The 23,110-nt window shown below is 44.3% G+C and overlaps 1 protein-coding gene across 1 annotated transcript in view; it reads right to left on the bottom strand.

The window, feature by feature from the left end:
- Positions 1-1,575: 1,575 nt before the first annotated feature.
- MDGA2 (MAM domain containing glycosylphosphatidylinositol anchor 2) overlaps positions 1,576-23,110 on the bottom strand; it is a 340,836-nt gene continuing 319,301 nt past the window's right edge. The window contains exons 18-25 of the mRNA XM_048949134.1: positions 14,918-15,166; positions 14,171-14,328; positions 9,944-10,132; positions 8,595-9,004; positions 6,359-6,474; positions 2,870-2,980; positions 1,872-1,948; positions 1,576-1,778 (exon numbers count right to left, since the gene is read on the bottom strand). The gene's annotated coding sequence lies outside the window, so the exon portion shown is untranslated. The remainder of the gene's footprint in view (positions 1,779-1,871; positions 1,949-2,869; positions 2,981-6,358; positions 6,475-8,594; positions 9,005-9,943; positions 10,133-14,170; positions 14,329-14,917; positions 15,167-23,110) is intronic.

Consider the following 23,110-nt stretch of genomic DNA (forward strand, 5'->3'; position numbering starts at 1 on the left):
AAAGGTTTCGGGGCACAGTGCTGTGTACCAGCAGCTGAAGGGAGGAATGTTTGTGGATGAAAGAGCCATCAGGCCACCTACCAGCAATCCAGCAGCAATAGAGGGATGTCAAACCTACACTGATAGTTCAGTTCTGAGGAACGTAGGAGTGTTTAAGCATCGCTCCTCAATGAGGATATCTCTAAGATTGCTTTAACTTGGGAATCAGGATGGCAGTTCTGATGTGTGAGATGAAGGGCCAGAAGTGGGCAGAGGTTTCCACAGGGCTTTATATGAATGCAATTGCAATTAATTATTGCACAACTCATCTTATTATTAGGGTGAACAGCCCACTTCCAAAAGTCAGGTTTGGAAGTCAAGCAGAAGAAAGGTACGAGCTGCCTTTACCCTCTGTCAAAGCAATGGCCCATGCTTCCCTCCTGCACGTTTCCAAAGCAACAGTAAATAGTACCCCTGTTGAGACAACAGCATATTGCACTCCTGCTGAGAGGAATTTGCATTTCATTTGCAGATTATTATACCCCAGGCTTAGTCTAAACTGCTTTCAAATTTCCTTTGTTGCTATTGGGTATTCATGTCGGCGTCTAGATGGAATTTCAAACTTGAAATTATTCTCACTTCATGTACGTGACCATATGTTTCTCTATAACAAGTTTCAAATAAGAAATGCCTATCATTTTGCCCAGATAGCTAATGTAAAATGGACAGATTAATAAACCCTGCATCTCTTTCATCCACAGGAATATGCTTCCCATGGACCAAAATGAAGCTACAAAATGTAACAAGCTACCAGATTTAAAAGTTGTGCAGGATAAACCCACTACTGTTTTTGGAAAAACAAAGTTTATAGAATCATTACAGAAACATAAAATAAATGCATTGAGTCTGGAGGCAGCTCTAGAGAATGTCTGGTCCAAACAGAGCAGGGCTGGTTGGAATTGGTTGTCCAGTGCTTCCAGCCTGGCATTGGCCATCTCCAGGGACAGAGAATCCACCACCTCAATGTGCAACTGCTCCCATGCTCAAACAGGTTGCAGTTCAAAAAAGGGTTTTCTTATGTTTAAATAGATTCCTGATTGATTTTGCTGGTTTGTTTGTTATAAGAATTTTTGGTCTCTTTTGTCTTATTTTCATCTTTGTCTATTGCCTCCTGCCCCTTGGGGCAACACTGAGAAGAGCCTGGCTCCATCTCATTGCCCCCATCAGGTATTCATACATGTGGATGGGATCCTCCCCAGCCTTCTCCAGGCTGTCCTTCTATAAGAGATCATAGAATCACAGAATCACTCAGGTTAGAAGAGCTCTCCAAGATCCCCAAGCCCAACTGCAGCCCAGCCCACCATGCCCACTGCCCACATCCCTCATTGCCACATCCCTATGGTTCTGAAACACCTCCAGGAATGGTGATCCCACCATTCCTGCCCAGCTGTGCCACTGGGGCATTAGATGCCCCAGTCCTTTTACAATCTTTGTGACAGTGAGGCATACCTGTACGTGCATATAAGCTCTGTATATCAGTAGAGGAAACGCACTGGTTGTACGGCACAGCAGATCCCTCCAAGGCGTGTAGACATGGCCATGGTGCTGCTCCTCTGATCTTCCCACAAATGAACTGGTACTGCAGTTTTCTCTTTTCCCTAAGCTATGAACTGTCTGGACAGTGACATTAATAGCGGTCATGTTCTAAAACTGCAGCAGATTTGGCTACAGGCTTTTTTCAAATTGAGAGCAGTCTGAGGTTTGCGTAGATGAGCTGTTGTCCCGTTAGCATTGGATTCCTGAAGGGAAAAAACCATGGTGGTATTTGCTCCTTAAGATGCCCAGGACATACTAATCAGTGACCAAATTACTTTCATGATGTTTTTAATTACCCTTTGGCCCTCAGCTCTGTACATTTGACATGGACACTGCTGTCCCCTGATACCACTCTCCTGGGAGCATGGGACACCTGAGGAAGCAGAAAACATTTTTTTAAACCACACGACCTATTTCACAATAACCATCATTTCTTTTTTTGCTTTCTTTTTTCAGTGCAGATGAGAGCAAGCCTCTGCTCTGTGAGAGGAGACAGATTCACTGCTATCATGTTCCTGACACAGAAGGCTGTTCTGCACTATCCAATTATGGACCTTAATTTAAATTAAAACTGCAACAAAACGAAATGCTGTTTACCTTCAAAATAACATGAAAGTTTAATAATAGCTGTATATTGGCTATTAGCCCCGCGTACAGCCTGAATCGTTTACTGAGGGGAAATTTAAGTAGGTTTTGGCACAGCTTTCTATATTTTTCCAGAGCAGTCTGAGTCTTGGTGCTCATAGTGTGCCCTCCAGCACCTCCCTGAGTAATGACAGATGTCCCCACTGACCGGTGGTGTGCTCTGAGTGTGGCAATCATAGAATCACACAATCGTTGAGGTTGGAAAAGACCTCCAAGACCCCCAGCCCACCCCACCATGCCCACTGCCCATGTCCTTCAGTGCCACATCTCCATGGTTCCTGAACACTTCCAGGGATGTTGACCCTCCCACCCCCTAGGCAGCTGTGCCACTGCATCACGGCTCTTTCAGAGAAGAAACATTCTTTAATATCCAATCTGAAATCTGCCAGCAAACAGCAGGAGGGACCACAGCTTCCCCCTTCCAACCCACCAGCTGAACATCCCCGTTTGTATCTTTTTCCCTGCCTTAAAGTTGGTCCTTGCCATCCTTCTTGGGATAACCCAAGCTGCTGGGCTCCAATCCATGCTCAGAGCAGAGCTCTTGCACTGCAGCATTACAGTGCACGTGTAATATTCAGCATGTAGGTACAGATTGTGAATTGTGCCCCAGCTTCCCCTGTGCCCCCCATGCTCCCAGTGCCCATCTCACCTGCCCACAGCCTTTGAGATGCCACTGCGTCAGATGGATGCAAGAGAACCCGACCATCCCAGCCTGGAGCAGAGCTGCAGCACAAGTGCACTGAGGAAATCATAGGAAGTCCTACAGTAAATAAATAGGGAATATAATAAGAAAAATATATTTTCTCATTCCTCTCCATCAGCTATTGACTTTTTACCTAAGGAGGGTGGATTTAATTCTATTCTCAAAACAACCACAGACTATACAAGCCCATTAGATCATTGAAGGACCATTGAAAATCTTTCAGAGGAAATACAGATATCTAAATAAATTTGGAAGCGCATTATTCTAGAGCCCTTCAGACTTGTGTCAAATACTCTGCCTTACTGCCTATTACGTTACAGAGCCATTAAACATGTATTATCTTTTGAAGGAAAAGCAGAGATTAATGACCCGAACCAACGTGATGAATACACTGTGCAGGATGAACCAGACTTCTGCAGCAACCCAGCAAGCAGAGGGAAGAAACAATAAAACTGGATAACAAACAGAACAAGAAGGTCAAGGAAGGAGAAATTAAGAGGCTGTGATTGAAAATTATTTGAACTCTGTTCTCTACACTTTAGAAAAAAAAATTAACCAGCTACAAATATATTTATATTTTCTCCTCGCTGCATTTCCACTACCAGGAAACGTCTCCCCAGTGCAGCATTATGTCACAGTTACAAAGATCTATTTTGAAGTACAAACAGGGGCTGTGTTTTGGATGAGACATGGGAACAGGGCAGTTCTATTAAACCTGCTAGTAGCTGAGGCCGTGCTGCTTCAGGTGTGTAGGAATCATCCAGTCCAGCACTGGTCCCATTGCAATCCCAGGAGGAAATGCAGCAGAGTGGCAGCTGAAAAGCCACACTTTGTTTTTCGTCTTTAATCATCTTTTTTGTATGCTGCGCAGGAATTACCGTGGCTGAAATTGAAATTTGTTTCATAAAGGATATTAATGTGGTTAATAAGACAGGCAATCGCCCACTGGTGGCCCTAGACATATCCAATAAGATTTTAATGATTTTTTTATTGTTACGATTTGCTACTATGAAATCACTAGGCCAATTTACGTCTGTTTCATCTTGAACGGGAGAATTTCTGATGTGAGTAGCTTTAAATATGAGCACTTTCCCCCAGCATTTGGCTGTGCTCTTTCCTCCAGCAGAACTGACCGGTTGTGAGGTTAGCATGCCCCAGCACTCGCTTAGCTCCACTCAGAGGAACCCATTTGCATTTATGGTGAGGAGCAAGCACTGCGTTGGCAGGAAGGCCACCAGGTGCACAAAGCCAAAGCAGTTTGCTCAGCTTCATGTCAGAGCAGCAGCGACACGCAGATGGCACAGCAATATGCAAAGCTACCGTGGTGTGCCATGCACAGAGGATGGCTCTGGTCAGTGGGGCTGTGAGACCTCCTGCTCCCCAAAACAACAGGAGCAGCTCCTGCTGTAGAGACAAACCGCAGCATCACAGAACCACAGTGTGGATGGGTGAGAAGGGACCTCACCCACCTCTGCCATGGGTCAGGTTTCCTCTGGCTCAGGGTGCCCTGGGTCCACCTATGAACTCAGCTACCTCCAGGGTCCTCACTGCCTCTGTGTAGAAAATTTCCTGCTCACATCCAAACAAACGCAAGAAAGTTGTCTTTGCCCCGCTGCTGGTAGTTCACACAGCACTAAACACTCCACCACTGGTTTTATCTCTTCAGCTCAAGGGCACAGTTTGCAGCAGAGACAAGAAAAACACAATTTTTTTTTCTATCAGCAATCCATGCTGGGGACTGCAGTGAGGAAGAACACATATCGCTATACAAACATCAAGGGAATGAAAAGAAACGGGTACAAACAATGCATTTGTCAGTGCTGTGATGGAGAGAGGAACAGAAAGTAGCAGGAGATCAGAAGGGTTATGGAAACAGGCACTTCTGGTGAAGGCTGCTGCTGTCCTATGGATTTGAGAAAGGATCCCAGCCCAAGCAGCCTTCAGGGCACAGCAGTTGGAGCGCACGTGGAGAGCAAAGAGAGCAGTGATCAGTGAGCTTCTGGAAAGCAAAGAGATGGTTAAGGAGGGGAGAGGCAGCGCTCAGCATGAACATTGGTGGAGGCTGAACCTGCTATATAAAGAAAGAAAATAGAAAAATATCACTGTGAATCCAAAGGGAAAGTGCATTCTGGAGGTTAGAGTGCTGCACGCAGGAATAATGCTAATTCACTGCACCGCAGCAGTGCTCCTGGTGCTGCCTTTGGGGTATTTATACTGGTTTTGTAAACCAGCACACTTTGCAGGTGAGCTGGGCTGTGACATCCGAATCTTCCAGGGAGCAATTAGACATGCTGGTCTGTGAGAAGTGCACTTATTCATTCCTCGAAAGCAATGCACTGTAGGAGCACGGAGTATTCTGTCACCTTCCCTCACCTTACTCTGAGCAACCTCTCCTTAAGAGCATCCTGAGGACACCCAGAGATGGTTGTAAGGCTGTGGGTGCATTGGGACATCCCATCCTCACAGCACCCAGCTCCTGGCGGGTTGCCGCCTGCAGGACTGGAACAGAGATCCCAATATCAGATGCAGCAAGGCAGACTACAGTAAAAAGTGGTAGAGCTTCAAAACGTGAGACTGCTATCCAAGAAGAAAGCATGACTGCAGTTCCTGTGCTCGCCCTTTGAGGGTGAAAAGAGTATTTTGCTGCCTGCTGGGAATTAGGACAGTTCCCACGTGTGCTGTGCTGCATACAGACAGTGCGTGGTTTTAGAAGAGTTACTGTAAAACAGCATCAATACAGGTAAAACTAGCAGTCTCTGAGGCCTTGAGCTACTAACACTGACCGTGATTTAAGCTCACGCACAACACAATGCAAACAAAAGGTACTGCAGAAGGCCCTTCAGAACACCTCTGTGAGCCCACTGACTTCTGGTGGCCGTGGCGCTGCAGGTAGGAAAGGAACTGGGGATTGCATTCATAGAAAGGTGCCAAAGTATTAACTTGGCAGCGTTACAGTATATTACAAATCATTAGAGCTCGCACTTACTGAATCGTTTCAGAATTGTATCTGCCAGATGGGAGGAGAGCCCTATTAGGATTAAAAAGGAGTTGCTTTGCGTGGTCTCCACCAGCACATGGACCTGCTGGGAGGATAAAGGATGTACTGAGAGGAATGTTAGCTTGGAAAATCACTGAGATCCTTAACAGAGAGATTCCCTGCGAGCTGAGAGCCAACCAAGGATGCACAACGCTGCAGCTCATCACACAACCTCACGCAGTGTTATTTAGAAACAGTGGCAGAAAAGATGCACTCAGTAGGTTGTGAGACATTAGCTAAGGGTCCAGACCTAACCTGTCATTCAGGAAAGCAATGGGTAGAGAAGAGAACCTGCTCTTAGATACATCAGACGTACATCAGATCTGAATGCTGCAGGTCTTGTTTCTTTTCTATGATTGTTTATCACCCACCCCAGTAAATATGAATCCAGTACAAACCTTTTTCCTGTTGCACCCTCACTGGTCTCTGCTCTCAGTGGCCCCTTCCCCACGGTCCTCATTCACACTCCCACTTTTCTGCATAGGTACAGCAGGACTGCCGGGCTCCTCTCCACCTTAACCACAACGACATCAAGTTCAAGCCTAAGTTTAACAACTTCCAAGAACCATTCAGATCCCCATGAGTCCCCATCCCAAATCAGTCAGTGATCATCTCAGATCTTCATGGCAGCTGTTGAACCATCAGCTCAAGGGGAGGTTTAGGTTGGATATGAGGAGGAAGTTTTTCAGCCAGAGGGTGGTGAGGCACTGGCACAGGTTGCCCAAGGAGGCTGTGGATGCCCCATCCCTGCAGGCATTCAAGGCCAGGCTGGATGTGGCTCTGGGCAGCCTGGGCTGCTGGTTGGTGACCTGCACACAGCAGGGGGTTGGAGCTGGATGAGCGCTGTGCTCCTTTGCAACCCAGGCCATTCTGTGATTCTATGACTTTGGTCAGACCCAGGACAGCAAGTAAAGGCACATCTGACAAAGAAGTGAATACATCTCTTCACATACACAGAAATATACAAAGATTACTAAGAAATTATCCATCAGTACAGACACTGTTTGTCTTTAAAATTCTTTATCTCAGTAGGTTTTGGTCAGGGCAAGCTCACAGCATCACCCCCCACCCCCCCTCCACCCAGTAACTCCTGTGTTAAAGGTTCCCCAGCTGGCACTAACATTTTCTCTTTCCTAACATTCTCTTTAGCTGGAGACTGAGGAAGCAGCGGATGCTTCCAGCACAGCAGATAGCATCAAAGAGCCTGGCAAGATCTTATGAGTGGGCAGTGTGAACACCTCTGAAGTGAGTAATGACCAAGGACAGCTCAAAGAAAGGAAATAATAAAAGTCCGTGCATTGGAGAACGCGATGGCTCCAAACAAGCGGATTTTTTTGTTTGTTTTTAAGCTTAGTTACATTTTTGGCTTCAGTAAATCCAATCAGATAGCAATTTATTACAACTTTCTGACACTTTGGTGTCATTTCCTCTTCCACAGTAATATTCAGTGACTATTTTCTTGTTGAGAAAGAAAGTCAGTATTGCAAATCCATCCTACTTTGACACAGCAGCTCCTTTGAGACCTTCCATGGTCTAATGGACACCGTGCTTCCCCTGGTGCTCACGCTACATCTCCCTTTCATAGAATCACACAGGTTGGAAATTACCTCCAAGATCCCCAAGCCCAACCCCTCCCCACTGTGCCCACTGCACCTATCCCTCAGTGCCACACCTCCATGGCCCTGGAACACCTCCAGAGACAGTGACTGCACCACTTGACCCCTTGTCCAGTAACATACAAAAGTATTCAGCTACCCCTATTGCCTAACATTTACAGCAGGTTCACAGCAGATGAATATCTAATTTGCTCTTTCCAGGTCTTTCACTCCAAAACTTGAGCATTACTTGTTCAACAGAGACATTCAAAGGGGAAACCTTATAATCCTGGATATAATTTCACTGACTTGTATTTGTGGGAAGAGAAAACTCACTGGGTCCTTGTTTCCCTTCTCTCTTCTTTTTCTGTTCTTTTTTGCTGTTTTTGTGGCTGTTGTTTCTGACCTTTCCAAGGCTAAAATCTGTTGTCTTTGATGTCTGCTGCAAAATCATAGAATCATATCGTTAAAAAAATGAAATAAATCACAGAATGGCCCGGGTTGCAAAGGATGACATTGCTCAGCCAGCTCCAATCCCCTGCTGTGTGCAGGTCACCAACCAGCAGCCCAGGCTGCCCAGAGCCACATCCAGCCTGGCCTTGAATGCCTGCAGGGATGGGGCATCCACAGCCTCCTTGGGCAACCTAGGTTCTAGTGAATCATTAAGTTAAGTGGGCCCAGGAAACAAGAGAGAGAGAGGCATCGATGTCTCAATGCTTACAAGTTTCTGACCGTGTCTCTGAGTCCTCCAGGAGACATGGAGATGCCTATTTAAAGATTGTGCTACATCTAGTGCCAAAATTCCAGTTTTTATGCAGATAGCCTCACAGCTGGCCCTCGTTTTCTTCCCTATCCTTATAGGTATTTATGACATAAAAATATCTTTTAGATTCCAGATTCTCTCCCTCTTTAAATTCAAGAAGATCAATAATGCTATTCTTTCTTACAAAACCATTGATTTCTGAATTCAGCCAGCCACGTAATGCATTTCATACCATACCCAAATACCATCTTGGAGTGATGGAGTCAGGATACTCACATATCTTAAATAGCTATTATAGCAGATCTCTCTGTTTGGGTTGAGCACCTGGTAAAGGCCATAGTGAAGGGGCTCTGTAATCTCCACTCCTGAAGCAGGTTACAAAGAACAGGGAGCAGAATGGGCAGAGCAGTGACAACTGCACTGTGACTGCCAGGCAACAAGAAGAGCTGCACCGATGAACTGATGGCTCCTGCAGCAGTTTATCTCCTCAAGGCCGCTACTTTGATGACTTCTTTCAGCTGTTGACAAGATCTTCATCTTGAAGGAGCTGCCTGATAAAGATGTGGATGTAGTGATTGCACCGGGGCTCCCCATGATATCTGCTGGAGTGCTCACACAGAAGAGTTCTGTCTGGTTAACAGAGGTGTGGCTGAGCTTGCATGGACTGCATATCATGGGCAAAGCTGCTGCCAAAGGGACAAAGCAGAGGAGGTGGGTGCTTGCATCTCCTCCATGGGGCACTGCATACAGCATCCTCATGGCAATGAAGGCACAGCCCTCACCTTGGGAACCCAAAGATCTATGTGCCCCAAAACGAAGGCCACGTAAAAGTCAAAGTTGCATTTGACAGCAAATGGAGCATACTGGTTTTTATATGAGCTCTTCCCATCTCAGGTCTGCCGCTGCAGATCGTGCAGAAAGCTATTAGTTCATTTATTCTCTGAATCGTTACTACCAACTGTGCTAACTAACATAAAAAGGACTAATGGATTCCTTGAGGGAAAATTTATGTGCAGGGTCAATTTTTTTTTTTTTTTTTTTTTTAAAGAGAGGCAGGCCATTACCACTGCTTTTATTTAATGATGCCTTTTCTGAATGTACATCATATTTCTTGGAATTAAAGACTACAAACGCGAGCGTTTGCTTGAAATGGAAATATTGATTCATCCAGCATCAAATCTACTGTCTGATAATTACAGACAATGAAAAGCTCCTCTCTCTCCTAACAGTGTCAAGCTGTTAATGCCAATCAGAAATGCTGAAGAGCATAATAAAAATTGAACGATGCAAGACAAGCACTGAGTCTTTCTGTTCAGCCCAGTCCCACAGGAGCTGAATGCCATCAGGGCATGTGGCAAAATGTCAGCATTATTTCCTTGTAACGTGCAGAGAAGAATAGCACAGTTGTTGTGCTGCAAGATTAGCAGATATTTTGAGAGCAATTACAGCATAGACCATGTATTTTGAGCTGGCATTACAACTTTAACCAAGGGATTTCTTGTAAGACACTCCTGAATGTTCTATGTTACATTGCTTTAAAAAAAATATTATGCAAAATTTCATTTTCACTTCAAATGCCCCATTTTGCACTGAACACACAAAAGACATCAGATTCTGTAGCTTACCTTTAAAAATACTTGATTTTCTTGTTGGCTCAGAGGAGGGCTTAAGACAGGCCGTGCTTCCTTCTAAAGCATTGGTGATGGTGCGTGGCACTCATTGGGAACAGCTCATCTCTCAGCTCCCCTTCTCCATAGGTCTTCTTCCCTAGGATTCTTTCCATAGCAGCAGGGAGAACTCGCCTTCTCTGGAAACTGCCCAGTTTTAAGACATTAACCCTTGGTTCCATCCAAAATATTGGCAGTGAAATGTGAAGAGCCATGCAAAAAGACACAGGGCCTCAAAGAAAGTCATTTCGCTTGAGCAACTACTTGTTACAGAAACAAATCCACCTTCTTCTGGGTTTGTGCTACTTACCTCTCCAAGCTCCAGCTGTAAATGGTACGGCAATGTATGAGGTGATGCCTTGGTGCCCAGTTTCAAAGCGTCCCTTCTGAAAAGGGCATTCTTGGGAGACAAAATTGGAGCACACAGCTCCAAGGTACGAGAATGCTGAGGCACATGCCTTGCAGGAGAGGATGTGAAAGGAGCTGCAGCAGAAGCTGGGGAGACCCATCCCTCCTGAGCACATATCCTCACCTAAAACACTGGGCGCTTTCCTCCGTGCATTAAGTCTGCACATTTGCATGCTTTCCACCATACAGACACAGCAATGAGCCCAGCACCTCTGTGCTCCCTGGCTGTATAGAGCCCGAGCATCACACTGCATTCTTCAAAAGGAAGATGAAACCTGGAGAGCCAGGTGATGGTTCTGGGCCAGAAATAGCCATCTATGAGTGTTTGTGTGAAGTTAAGGGCATGTTTAAGATTTGGGAACTTGTCAGTCAAGAAAAGAGATCAGAACAAGGGGAACAGAATAAGGGGCTTTAAGGCTGGCAGTTGTCACATCTCTCTTGTGCCAGGGCACAGCAGCTAGCACCCAGAGGCAACAAGAAGCTGTACAGCCCTCCCATTACAAACTGGAGCACAACCTCTCACTTCCAGGCACCGTTCCTCACCTTCTCAATCGCTGCTTGGGGAAGACTATAATGAGGACTTATGATCACCACTGACGGGTGTCAGAATCCTTCCATCACTGACCTGTAGGCTGCTGTACCTGACCCCTGCCCTTCTTTTGTAGCACATCTGGGTTGGTTGACTCCAGCTCTTCCCTTTGGGTCCTACATTAAGTTGTAATTAGAGCGTTTGGGAACAGCCTTTTGTAACACTATGCACTGCCTAATTTTAACATGAAAACAACCTAAATGCTTATCTGTTAGTATTATAATCATCTGTATGCTTCACTATTTCCCCTGATAGCTTAAGCAGCTCTACCCTGTACCCAGCCACACATCCTTTACCTCCAACATCAATCCTGTTGCTGTTTACAGGAGATTTGTTCCAACCCAGCCCCTGGTCCCAGCACCCAGCAGGGCTATTCCAGAGCGACATTAAGGTGTGGGTTGGAGGTTCCAACTCATCCCTCCCAGGATGTATATAACTCATAGTAAATTCTAACATAACCACAATCTCTCTCAGAGCAATTTTCAGCAGGTTTGTATTTTTTCCATGTGATGGATTGCTCATTTCCCTCCCTCCCCTGTAAAATCATCTCCTATTGACTCTAAAGTAAGCTGCCCAAGCCCATGGAAATAGTCTGTGCTATTTGATCATAAAGTCAGTTCCAGGTTTTTGAGATCCGTTAATCACACATTCTCCCATCCTTTGCAGTGCTCTGTTACACCTTGCTTTGCAGCAGCATCCAGCAGCTCAGCCTTTTGCTTGCTGCATTATGTGATGTTGTGGGATTTTGCCAGTGCCAGCTTTCTCTGAAGTCCAGTTCTTATTGTGACAGGTATGTTGTGGGATGAGTGCACTGTTCGTTATTCCTAATATGCAGCTATTCATTTGCTTCCCATTAGTTGGAAAGAAATGAGGCACATCTACCTACCTGCTGATCCACAGCCAGAATACAGACTTAAATTACGTGGGCATGGATAAACGCTAACTTGTAAGTACAAGAGGTTGAAGAAATGAAATTAAATGAAGGAAAGAGAAATAACTGCCAATCTGAAGGAGTTTATGGGGAAACATTTTTCCCTCTACTTCTGCAGAGTTTGCCTCAAAGCCTCCAAAGCAAAATGATGTGTAGAAGAAAGGAAATTGCTGCAAAAAAGGAATAAGTACATTGTGGGTGGGACTTTTCAGCACTAAATACTGTTTCTCTCTGCGCACCCTGGAATACAGATTAAAACTCCCATAACTAATGTGAAGCACAAGCAACTAACCTGACTACAAGAAACCACACATTGGTGCTCAGGGGCAATGTACTCCCATGGTACCCAGGCAGGAGCTGGGAGCTACCTCTCCTATATCCCACTCCTGCACCACATCACCAAATCACTTCCCTAAAAGCATAGCTTGGCCCAGCCAACACCACAGCTTTCAGGACTTATTCATGAGCCTTAAGAGGCAATTGGGGCCCTGCATGAAGGCCCTGGACAGACTAAGCAGTGGGTTCAGGAAAACCTCACACAGCTCAATAAATCCAAGTGCAAGGGCTTGTACCTAAGTCACAGCAACCCACACTGCCAGTACAAGGTGGGGGATGTGAGGATAGAAACACACCTGATGCCCATACCCCACTGTCATGTTGGTTTGAAGCTGGATAGAAATTTGACAGTATAATAAGGAGACACAGAAGAGTTCAGGGGCTGCTGCCCGAGTTGAATCGGTTCTTTAGGAACTCACATTAAAATACATTAATTACATCAGAAAAAGCAAAACTGCACAATAGTTGCCAGACTTCTGTTCCAAAATAAAGTGCTTTCTCAAAAATACTTCCAGATAGTGCCTTTGTAAACACTAAATATTACATGGTTACTTTTCAAGAGACTCATATTTAGAACAAGTAGCATTTTACACCTACTAGTTCTATATGATGGCTATCTGGGTGCTATGGCCCACCTGGTAGAAAAACAAGTGAACAGCCCTATTTATTGAGGAAGTGATCTTCAGAAGCTGAGTGTACCTTATAGCCACCAAGTTGGCATATGGCAATGTAGGACAGGAGGGAGAAGCCATGGCTGTGCATTAGGATGGGGTGCCAACAACTCATTGGGATGAGTTGTCCACTGTTAGATGCTAGAGGCAGGACTGCTGAAGTGCAAACAATAGTAATAATAATAAAAGAACTATCCACAATAAGGCTGACATTCTCACTGCAGGACTTGTGCCAACAGGTGTTGCTTTAGCAAGGAAAATAAGCCCAAATAATGAAGTCAGAAAGGAGAGAAAGCAGAGTCTTTGCTCATTCAACTGGTCTGAGATTGTTAGCTACTATGGAGTTTAGTATCAATTACATCTATGGAGTTAGTATTGCACAAATATTTGCAAAACCTATGATACAGAATGCTTCAGGTAATTAACACCGGAGCAAATTCATTCTGCCTTCCCTGTCTTTTTCAGTTTGGAAGGAAAATGAGAGGGAAAATGTTATGCACTGACTGTGGGTCCTACTGTTTGTTAATAGCTTTTTCTTTTGAAGATGCATTATTTATGTGTGTTAAAGTACAGCACACAGTACAGAAGAATGTGGCCCTCCACTTGCTCCCCTAAAGCAGCAAATGGCAAGGTCATGCTGCAGGTTATCTGCTTCCTAGTGAACAGCTGCATATTTTAATTCTGTGACCTGCTAATGCAGATGGAAATGCACACAAAGGTGATGTGTGGTTATTTGGCATAGCACTTTGCATCAAGAATCTGCAGTGAGGGAGAAAATGCACTAAATTTGCCATTCTCTCCTATGGGCTGCAACCACAGACTCCTGGAAATGTCATGGTTTGTGGTCCTCCCATTAGCATTTTGCTTTGTTTTTTAATTGAGGCCAGGATTTCTCTGCCAAGTCTAGTAAGAGTTTTGTAGCAGCAGTAAATAGAGAACAAGTTAGCCTGACTGTACTCCACAGAGCTCCACTCACCAGGTACAGCTCAGCTGGTGCCACCTATAAAACACCAAGTAGTAGATTGGTAGAGATCCCAATGGATGTCCACTGCTGTGACTTCATGGACATTCGCCACAGCAGACACCAATCTTTGGACACTCTGGTCCAAAGATCACAGAATCACTTGGAAAGGACCTCCACAATCATCCAGTCCAACCATCCACCAATCACCAGTAGTTCTCACTAAACCATGTCCCTCAACACAACGTCTAAGATGCGAAACACTGTAAGTGTGAATGCCTGTGCTTACCTCATCTGAGTGGTTGTTACAGAATCAAGCACCAGGACACAGCTCTTCTCCTTCATCTTTCCTTGTGGGTATGAAGGCCTTGCAGAGCAGGTTTCAAGAGGGCTGGAAATCCACGTGCCCTTTGAAGACAGCATGGCAATGTGAAGAAAGCAGATGACCTGATAACAGCAACAGGTAAGACAGGAATGTGAGTATCAATCACGTGGCTGTGGGACAAACAGTCTCAAATTTGGGCAACATGGGAAACCATCACCTGGATTAAACAGTGGACAGATGATCACAAGGAGACTTTCCAAGAAGCTCAAAAAGAAGAATCACAGAATCACAGAATCACAGAATCGTAGGGGTTGGAAGGGACCTCCAGAGATCATCGAGTCCAACCCCCCTGCCAAATCAGGTTCCCTACAGCAGGTTGCACAGGTAGGCATCCAGGCAGGTCTTGAACGTCTCCAGAGAAGGAGACTCCATCACCTCCCTGGGCAGCCTGTTCCAGTGAATGAACATTTACAACACTGGGAAGAGACCTGGTAGTAGAAATAGCAAAAAGCTGCTTTGATGGAACCAGAGGCAGCTCTGATGCAACCACAACCTCTCTAAGATCAGGCAGAGCAGCCTTCCCTTTGGATGCCATGCTTGGGTTGCACTCATACACACACTGTGTGTGCAATTAAAACTTGCTCAGATTGTATGTGTTGAGAAATTTGTATTTTAATCACCATTTTGTGAGCTCCTTGCAGTCTGGCTTACCTGTAGCATTGCTGATATTGATCTTGAACGTGCAGTTCACCGATTGCCAGTTAATTAAGTGTTGTTAATAAGTCAGTAAACCACTTGAGCCCTGATTTGGTTTAAGCTAGGCGAGCCGTAAAGATTTTTCCCCTGCAGCAGATGGGCAGTGGCAGTAATTCCTCTGCAGGGAACCAGTCATTTCAAGTAAGAGCAGAAATGGGTACTGAGGTGAAGCTGGGCTGCCTGCTGACTTCTGCACATGTTGGCCTATGAAACAAAAGAACCATAGAATCATTCAGGTTGGAAAAGCTATCCAAGATGCCAAGGCCAACCCCATCCCACCCCACCATCCCTCAGTGCCCCATCTCCACAGATGCCAGCATAGATGGGACCTTCCCCTTCTCCAGCCCTCCTGGTGGTCCCATGGGGGATGCTTTGCTCCTGGACACCAGCAGGGAACAGCCCTGCCATCACCCTGGTATGCTGCTCTGTGTCCCAGACACTTTTGGGACAGTCTGTTTATCAAACCAAGGATTAAAAAGCTGATGATAAACAATAGTGAATCCAAGCTAATATGAGGTACGTTATGTTATTAGACTATCACAGAGTTATACATTAAAAAAATATAAAATTATAAACCTGACCGCGCTCCTTTCAGTCACTTTGCTGTTGTCATTTATTTCGGTTTAAATGCATGTTTCAGCAGAAGTTACATAAACAGCACCTTCACTTCTGTCCTACTGCTTCTCTTTCGGATGTGATCTTATGATGTGGCCAGTGCCATTCACAGTCCATCACAGCCCAAGCAGAAAGTCATTGGTGCAGCACATGCAGAGAGCATATGGGAGATTGCGATCAGCAACCCAAATGTTGTCTTATGCCATGTAGAAAGCTGCTATGTCTGACAATAGGGGTATTAGGCAATCTTTTTCCCCTCTTCTCTTTTGGAAGATGGGATGATGGAAAGTGAATCTGAGAGCTGGGCAAAGGCACAGAGATGAGGAAGGGTACTGGAATGGAGGGTATATGGGAATTGGGAATGGTCCATCCCATCTCCCACCCAGCCCTGTGGCACAAGGTGCACATCAGGCAGCTGTTGTAAGAAGCCACTGGTACCTGCACGCAGTGGAAGGCATCCATTGGTCTTGCAAAGCTTGGAGAAGGCCTGGGAAACGCTTTGTATAGGTTGTCTTTGGACACGTCTTACAACCCCTGCTTAGTGCAAAGAGGCAGCTAGAGTTGGTGTGAGCAAGGGGGAGGTCTGCAAATGAAATATTTCTTCCAGGAGAGAGGAGGAATGACTGGTAAAAAAAACCCAAAACAAAGTAGAAAGCAGATGTTACCATGGCAACTAGCAGCACTTTTGCCAGAAAAAGTGAGGACGGAATCAACGATAAGAAAGTAATCAAACCAGCTTAAGGAATGTAAAAAATAGAAATTGTTTGTGAATTATATATAAGTCTGCTAAAAAAAAAAAATAAAAATGAGTCAATTCAAAATAAAATAAATATGTTGAAGAAAAGGAAAAGATACTATTTGCATGCAAACTCTGTGCAATAAATTATGAATGTTTTTGTTTGGAACTGCTGCTTTGCTTGGGAAACAACTCAGCAAGGCAAGAATGGAAATCCGAATATTGAAACATCACTCAGACTCCGTGGTGGAGCTGTCTCATCCCTTACAACAGCACAGTGTAGACAACCACCAGTTTGGGTGAGGAGGCAAAACTTCAGTTTTCAGCGTGGCTCCTTTGTTCATGATTACTTAACCAAGACTTGTGCAGACTGAAAAACACGTTGTCCTGTGCAATGAAAATCTTTACTTGCACAATGCACAGGTATTCTAAGAAATTTGTTGTAAGAAGGGACTCTGTGGGGAAAAAAAGCTAAGTATATACACATGAATACAGTTGGAAGGAACAAGATCTTGAGTTGTAAGAAGAAAGAAGAGATCTAAGCAGAATCTTCAAGACAAAAGTTGTAAGGCTTGTGAAATCCTGCCAGCTATAGAAAGACCACTGAAATCCATAGTGAGCGTAGGAAACAAAGTTAATGCTCAAATGCACACCAAACTTCTCCTTGCATGTTCCTGCTCAGCAAGTGCTGTCACTGCCAGCAAAAGAACCAAGGACATCAGAACTGGGGTGCTGAAGGAGCTACATTTTCAGATGAAGGTGTTTTTTTTGGTTGCTTTCCCTTCGGGGCAAGTCCTGGCTGAGGGCAGTTCTTAAAAGCAACTGCACAGAGGAAATGTTTTAGTTATTAACACACACTTACGTAGGTGCCATTTGCAGCAAGGACATATGGTTTTTAATAAGTATATGACCAGTCAGGGCCAAACAGGAGAAAGAAACAAACTGTGGCACTGAAGACTTCAAAACCCACTATTAGAGATGTGCAGGAGAATGGCAGAACCATAGAAAGGACTGAGTTGGCACGGGCCTTAAAGCCAACCCAGCCCCAACCCTCAACCATGTCCAGGGGCCCTTCTCACTAGATGAGGTTGCTCCAAGCTCCAATCTCCTCATCAGTCGGTGGAGGCTTGGCAGCAGCACCAAGAGACATCTGCTCAGCATGATTTTACTCTATTGGCATGAAGAGTCCCACTGCACTTCAGCAATCCAGGCTCTGTGCAAGTGAGCCCCACGACAGCAGGTTGGGCACAGGCTTCTGCCACATTTCCTCATCACTAACCACTACAAGAACAAGGATGAAGTTCCTCACATCCATATACACTAGGAAACTCAGGCATGGAAAGGCATAGGAAGACCTGCCAGCATCCACAGAAGCTGAGAACATTGTTCTGTTAGGAATGTCATGGAGATCTGGGCATTACTGAGCACAAGGGCTCAATCCAGTTGGGTCTTCAAGTCTCAGTAAGCAGTAGTGAAGGAAGATCCTTTCCTACCTATTGAAGATCTTTCCTGCATCTTGAGAGAGTACCTGCCTTTGGGAACGTGGTGTTGGGAACCAAAAATGAAGACTGACATCAACAGACATAAGATGCCAAGTACGCCATGCTTCCTATTTTTGTGTTCCACAGTCTCTTCCAAAAATGCAGGCTTATGTTACTGGAGACTATATTGTTTTATATTACATTTCCTTGAGTTATGTTGCAGGCTCATAATAAATATACACATTACTAACTATATGGACATCAACCCTATGGAATAGCAGGTATACAGTGTGCTCAGATAGCAAGAGCTCTCATAGATACCAAGAGCATCCAGATGTGGAACAGAAACTATTAACAGAAATGAACTGTTGGAGAGAGCTGGTATTTGGTGTTCTCTAATTACATTTTGTTACTAGTCTGTACTGTCTTCCCTAAAACTGTGAGGAATGAACAGGCTTGCACCCACCGTGACCCTGCACATAGCAGGATGGTTGAAACTAGATGATCATTGTGGTCCTTTCCAACCCAGACTATCCTGTGATTCTGTGCTAATGATTCTCATTTTGGTTGATGACAGGTGGGCCGTGAGCCAGCAGTGTGCCCTGATATGCAGTCACCTCTGGTTAGGTCATGAAAGGGATAATCTTCTGGGGATGTTTAACCCACAGCCTCTACCAGCCCCTAGGGTCACCATACAGATTGGTCTGGTCTTCCTGTGGTTTCCATTCAGACAGAGCCCATTTTGGCATCACCTTCTTTACCCGCACCCACACAGACTCACATATATACCTTCATTTCAGGCCTGCTATCATCAACTTTGATGGCAAAACAGGAGTAAAGAATGCATAAAGAAAGTAACAAAGAAGATTCAGGGTACGTCTTTCACATGAGGATAAATTAAATAGCCTAAACTCAGTCTGGAAGGAAGGGTGTGACAAAAGCCTGTATAATCAAGGATGTCCTGAAGACACTCTGCAGGGAATAACTGCTGCCACCACATCTGTCAAAACAGAGTGTCTCCTGCCTGACAAAAGGAACTCTTCCTTGCACACCGCATCTGTAAACTGCAAAATCCATTCCTTGTAGATGCTAATAGTGACATGGGCTCAAAAGGCAATAGCATAAATGTATGAAAGTGCATTGAGAGCTGCAGTGCAGACAGATACCTGACTCAAAGCTTCTTAGTGGCAGCTCTCCAGGGACTGCTGTAAGGCAGTAGGAGTACGTGTGATTGCTGTTTTCATTTCTTTCTTTATTTCCTACTGATGCTGTTGGGTACAAGATGTTAGGCCCAAAAAAACCTTTATTGTGGTCTTGTAAAGCAGTTCTTGTGGTTTTAAGTTTGAGGATCTGCTGTTAAGGGAGGCTTTTTCTTTCCACAAAATCTATTAGGTGATGAGAATTTGTATTTTCCCCTCGCTCTTAACTTTCTCCCTTCTGCAGTCAAAGCAGAACTGCTGCCTCTGAATATCTGTGTCTCACTGCTGTTCCCACAGGGCACAGCAGTTGCTTTACTTCTTTACCACCAAGAGGACAAGACTGTAGAGGCAACACCAAGCAGGTCAAAGCATCACTCCTGCTTCTGCGTGTGAACCGAGGCTATATTGAAAGTGATGCTGGCCAAACCAGTACAGCCACCACAGATGCCAGTTCTTCCTGAAGGTTCTCTCCTGCACCCCCAAAGCGCTCCTGTAAAACCCCTGAAGGCTCACCAGCAATAAGAGAGGATGGTCTTCCTTAGGCTATGTGTGACAACACCATAGGACAGATTTACTGTCCATATGCTACTCCTTCTCACAGAACACTGCAGTTCCTTGACCCTCAGTTCAACTCTGAAAGTCTCTGGCTGCTGAGAAGGGTAAAGCAGCTGTGACAACCAAGAAATTAAAATCTGTTTAGTTCACAGCCAGTATAAAGGTACACACATGAAGCTAGTTCTTAGTTTGATTAGAATTATTGTTTTGTTTTTAATTTATTTCTAGAATTACTCATAGAATCATAGATTAACAAGGTTGGAAAGGACCTACAAGATCATCTAGTCACCTAATTCTTGACCCACGTTATTTTCAGCTCACCGTATCTTCTAACAACTTCCCAGGTGATCATAGATCCACATCCCTCAAAGGCACATTGATATTAATGGTGTACTGATTTTAATGAGGCATTATACTGGAGCACAGAGCAGTATCTCATGTTACCATTACGAGAACTCAGCTGTCCTGGACAATGGGAACAACACATTAAACATTCCAATATCAGAATGAACATTCCAGAATCAGGAAGTCAGATAGGTTAGATCCTTTTTCCCACTGGTGGAAGACACCAGTCACTACCAATAGATAGAGTCCAAATGATCCTACAAGTGAGGGCCGTGGTCTTTTGTCAGTGATAACATGCAGGCCTCTGCCCAGCAGATGGTATTGGAACAGACATCTTCAGTAATGGGGTAGACAAGTTCATAGACTGGTTTGAGTTGAAGGAACCCTTACAAGCCATCAGGTCCCACTCCCTGCAGCGCATGGGGGCACCCACAGCTCCATCAGTGCTCACAGCCCATCCCCTGACCTTGAATGTGGGCAGGAAAGGGGAACCACCATGTCTCTGGGCAGCCTTTATCTCACTACTTAATTTCCATGGGCTGCTGAATACCTTTAGTTTTTGCCATCACTTCAACTCACTCCTTTTCCTGCTCCTTAGCTGCAGATTATTAAATACATTACAAGGGAAACAATTTATACCCATTATTACAATATGAATTGTCCAGCTGGCTCTTTAAAAGGAAAAGAAAACCACAAAAAGCAGAAGAGGAGATGCAGATGTGATTCTGCTCTTGCACCGAGCAGTGGATTGGAAATGGAGCTTCAGTCACCAACATTGCATTACTTCAGGTCTGCAGCAGTGCAGAGCTAAGCCTGAAGGTTTTTACACGGCAGCATCTTAAAGCTTCAGCATAAAAACAAACTTTTACACCCAGCGAACCTAATTCATGGATAGAACGGTTTCCATGAATAAAGCTCTGCCTCTGAGCCATGCTGCCTGAATCTGCTGTCCCAGGGATGTAGCAAACAATCCCAGGACGGTGTTATTTCAGTACAGGAAAGCACCACGTTGCACTACGAGTGGGTATTGAGGAACACAACTACCTCAGAGCACATCACTCGGGGATTTCACACAGTTCTCACTCATTTAACATTAGTTTCACACCTTCCACGTTGAGTCACTTCATCTTAAAAATACCCGGAGGAAAAGATTCCTCAAGCACACATCACACTCCATAATTTCTTTGCAGGAGGGATTGTTACACTTCCACAAAACCCCCTTAGGCCCAGCAGATTAAGCACACACCCTGCTTTATAAAGGATGCCAACAAAGAACAATTTGAGCATTTTTGATCTACGTTCAACATAGCTATAAGTAGGGACTGCATCTACACCCAGTCACACGTGCATCATTTAATAGCAGAGAGGCAATTCAATAGGCAGGGCAGGATGAGAGCTGTGATTTCCTGGTAAGCTGTTCTTAGAAAACATTACAAAATATGTAAATACTTCAAAAGCATTAATCCAGCTGGCCAGGAAGACTGACCATAACGACTTGATTTCAATCCAGAGCAATTTAAAGTAGTTACTTATAAATGACACATCCAATTTCCTGATCCAACCCATACTGAAAACAAGTAGGAAAACAGTTCATAAAGTCACATAATTGGAAATTACAAAGAAAGATGACTTGACCTCTTCCAGTCAGAACATTGCACCAACTGATCTTATTCTTCACACCATCCATGCTTTTTAATTCTCCAACTGGGCTTCTCAAAGAAATATGGATTACTTTACTTTTAAATATATTTGAACAGTGAGACACCCTGAGTTGGGCAGACTATTCTCCCAGGCACCGGTTTTATAACTTCACCTAGGTGTTAGTTTGATTTAAAAAAATAAATCAGGTTAACTCAGTCTACACCTACGATTTAGCCAGAAGGAGATAAAGAAGTTACCACCTTTCCAAGGTGAGTAGCCTAGCGCTCTCCAAACAAGCTCAATTCTATTTGAGGTCAACTTCACCTTGGATAAATAAAATCAGATATCTTCTATTCTTAAGCAATCCACCAGGAAAACTAGAACTAGGTAATTTATTGAGGAGGAAACATCTGTGCAATAATCAGCTGTGCCACCCAATGGTTCATAAGAAAAGCAAGAGATACTGGCACACACACACTGAGCACTTGCAGATTTGCAAGCGGTGGCCATGAACTTTGTTGACACATGCTGCAGGCTATTCAAAGCACCTCTACCACAATTCCAGCACTGTGCAAGGGAACAAGCAGCTCTCTGTCTGCTGGAGAACCGACCCTGTCATTCAAACGGATAGAAGGGACACATTTAAATGCTTTCAGTCCTGTGAGTTACTCTGTCAAAATTGTTTGTGCCACAGATGGAGCCCACATGCATAGCATGATGTGAAAGGAAAGCAAAAACAATCCAAGGCTCACAAACTTATATATATGTCTAGCTTCTCATTGGAGGAGCAGTAATTACGTGGGGTCAGGTGCCTGAGGAACTTAAACAAGCAACAGCACAAAGCTGGGATACAGCTAAGATAGCTGTCCCTGATTACAGACATAGCTTCTACTCACAGAGCTCAGAAATAGGGCAATGGAAACCACCTCTGATTATTTTCCTAAATATGGAATTCTGAATTATTTATATCCCTCACATTCATAATATAGACAGGTAGAACTGCATTGGCTCCATCTGCAAGGAGATAGAGGTGGATAAACAACCTGCCTTGCTGGGAAGCAGCACACAAAGCTGTAACGACTTTCTTTACTTATTCCTCAGTGTTTCATCACCAAGTTGTTTGCCAGGTTGGAGACTAGAAGAATTCCTCATTATACCAAAGCTGCCTTAAAGTGGTAGATTTAAGCATTGTGGTTTACATAGTTCATCCAGTAAATAAATACATCTCAATATGGAAGAGACTCAGGTACAGTAAGTGAGAGTATAAAACAGTAACAAGCTTTTTAATGCAACAGAGAAAAATATATATTCCTTTCTGAACATAACAAAATAGAACCATAATTAGTCAGAATATTTTAATGGTCACAGTCATTAACTCCAAAGATCAACTGCCAAGAAAGATGTTTGTTACTAATCTCTTAAAACTTTTAAAACTAAATGTCCTTCTGGAAGGCGTATCTTAATTAAGCACAAATTAAAAGGCAGACCCCAAAGTAATTTGACCTCTGATACACCAGTTAACCAAATTAGATTGCTCTGAATTTCTGCTTACCTTATTTCTTTGTAGGATGCATGC

Source organism: Lagopus muta, chromosome 6 (assembly GCF_023343835.1).
Source record: "Lagopus muta isolate bLagMut1 chromosome 6, bLagMut1 primary, whole genome shotgun sequence".
NCBI lineage: Eukaryota > Metazoa > Chordata > Aves > Galliformes > Phasianidae > Lagopus > Lagopus muta.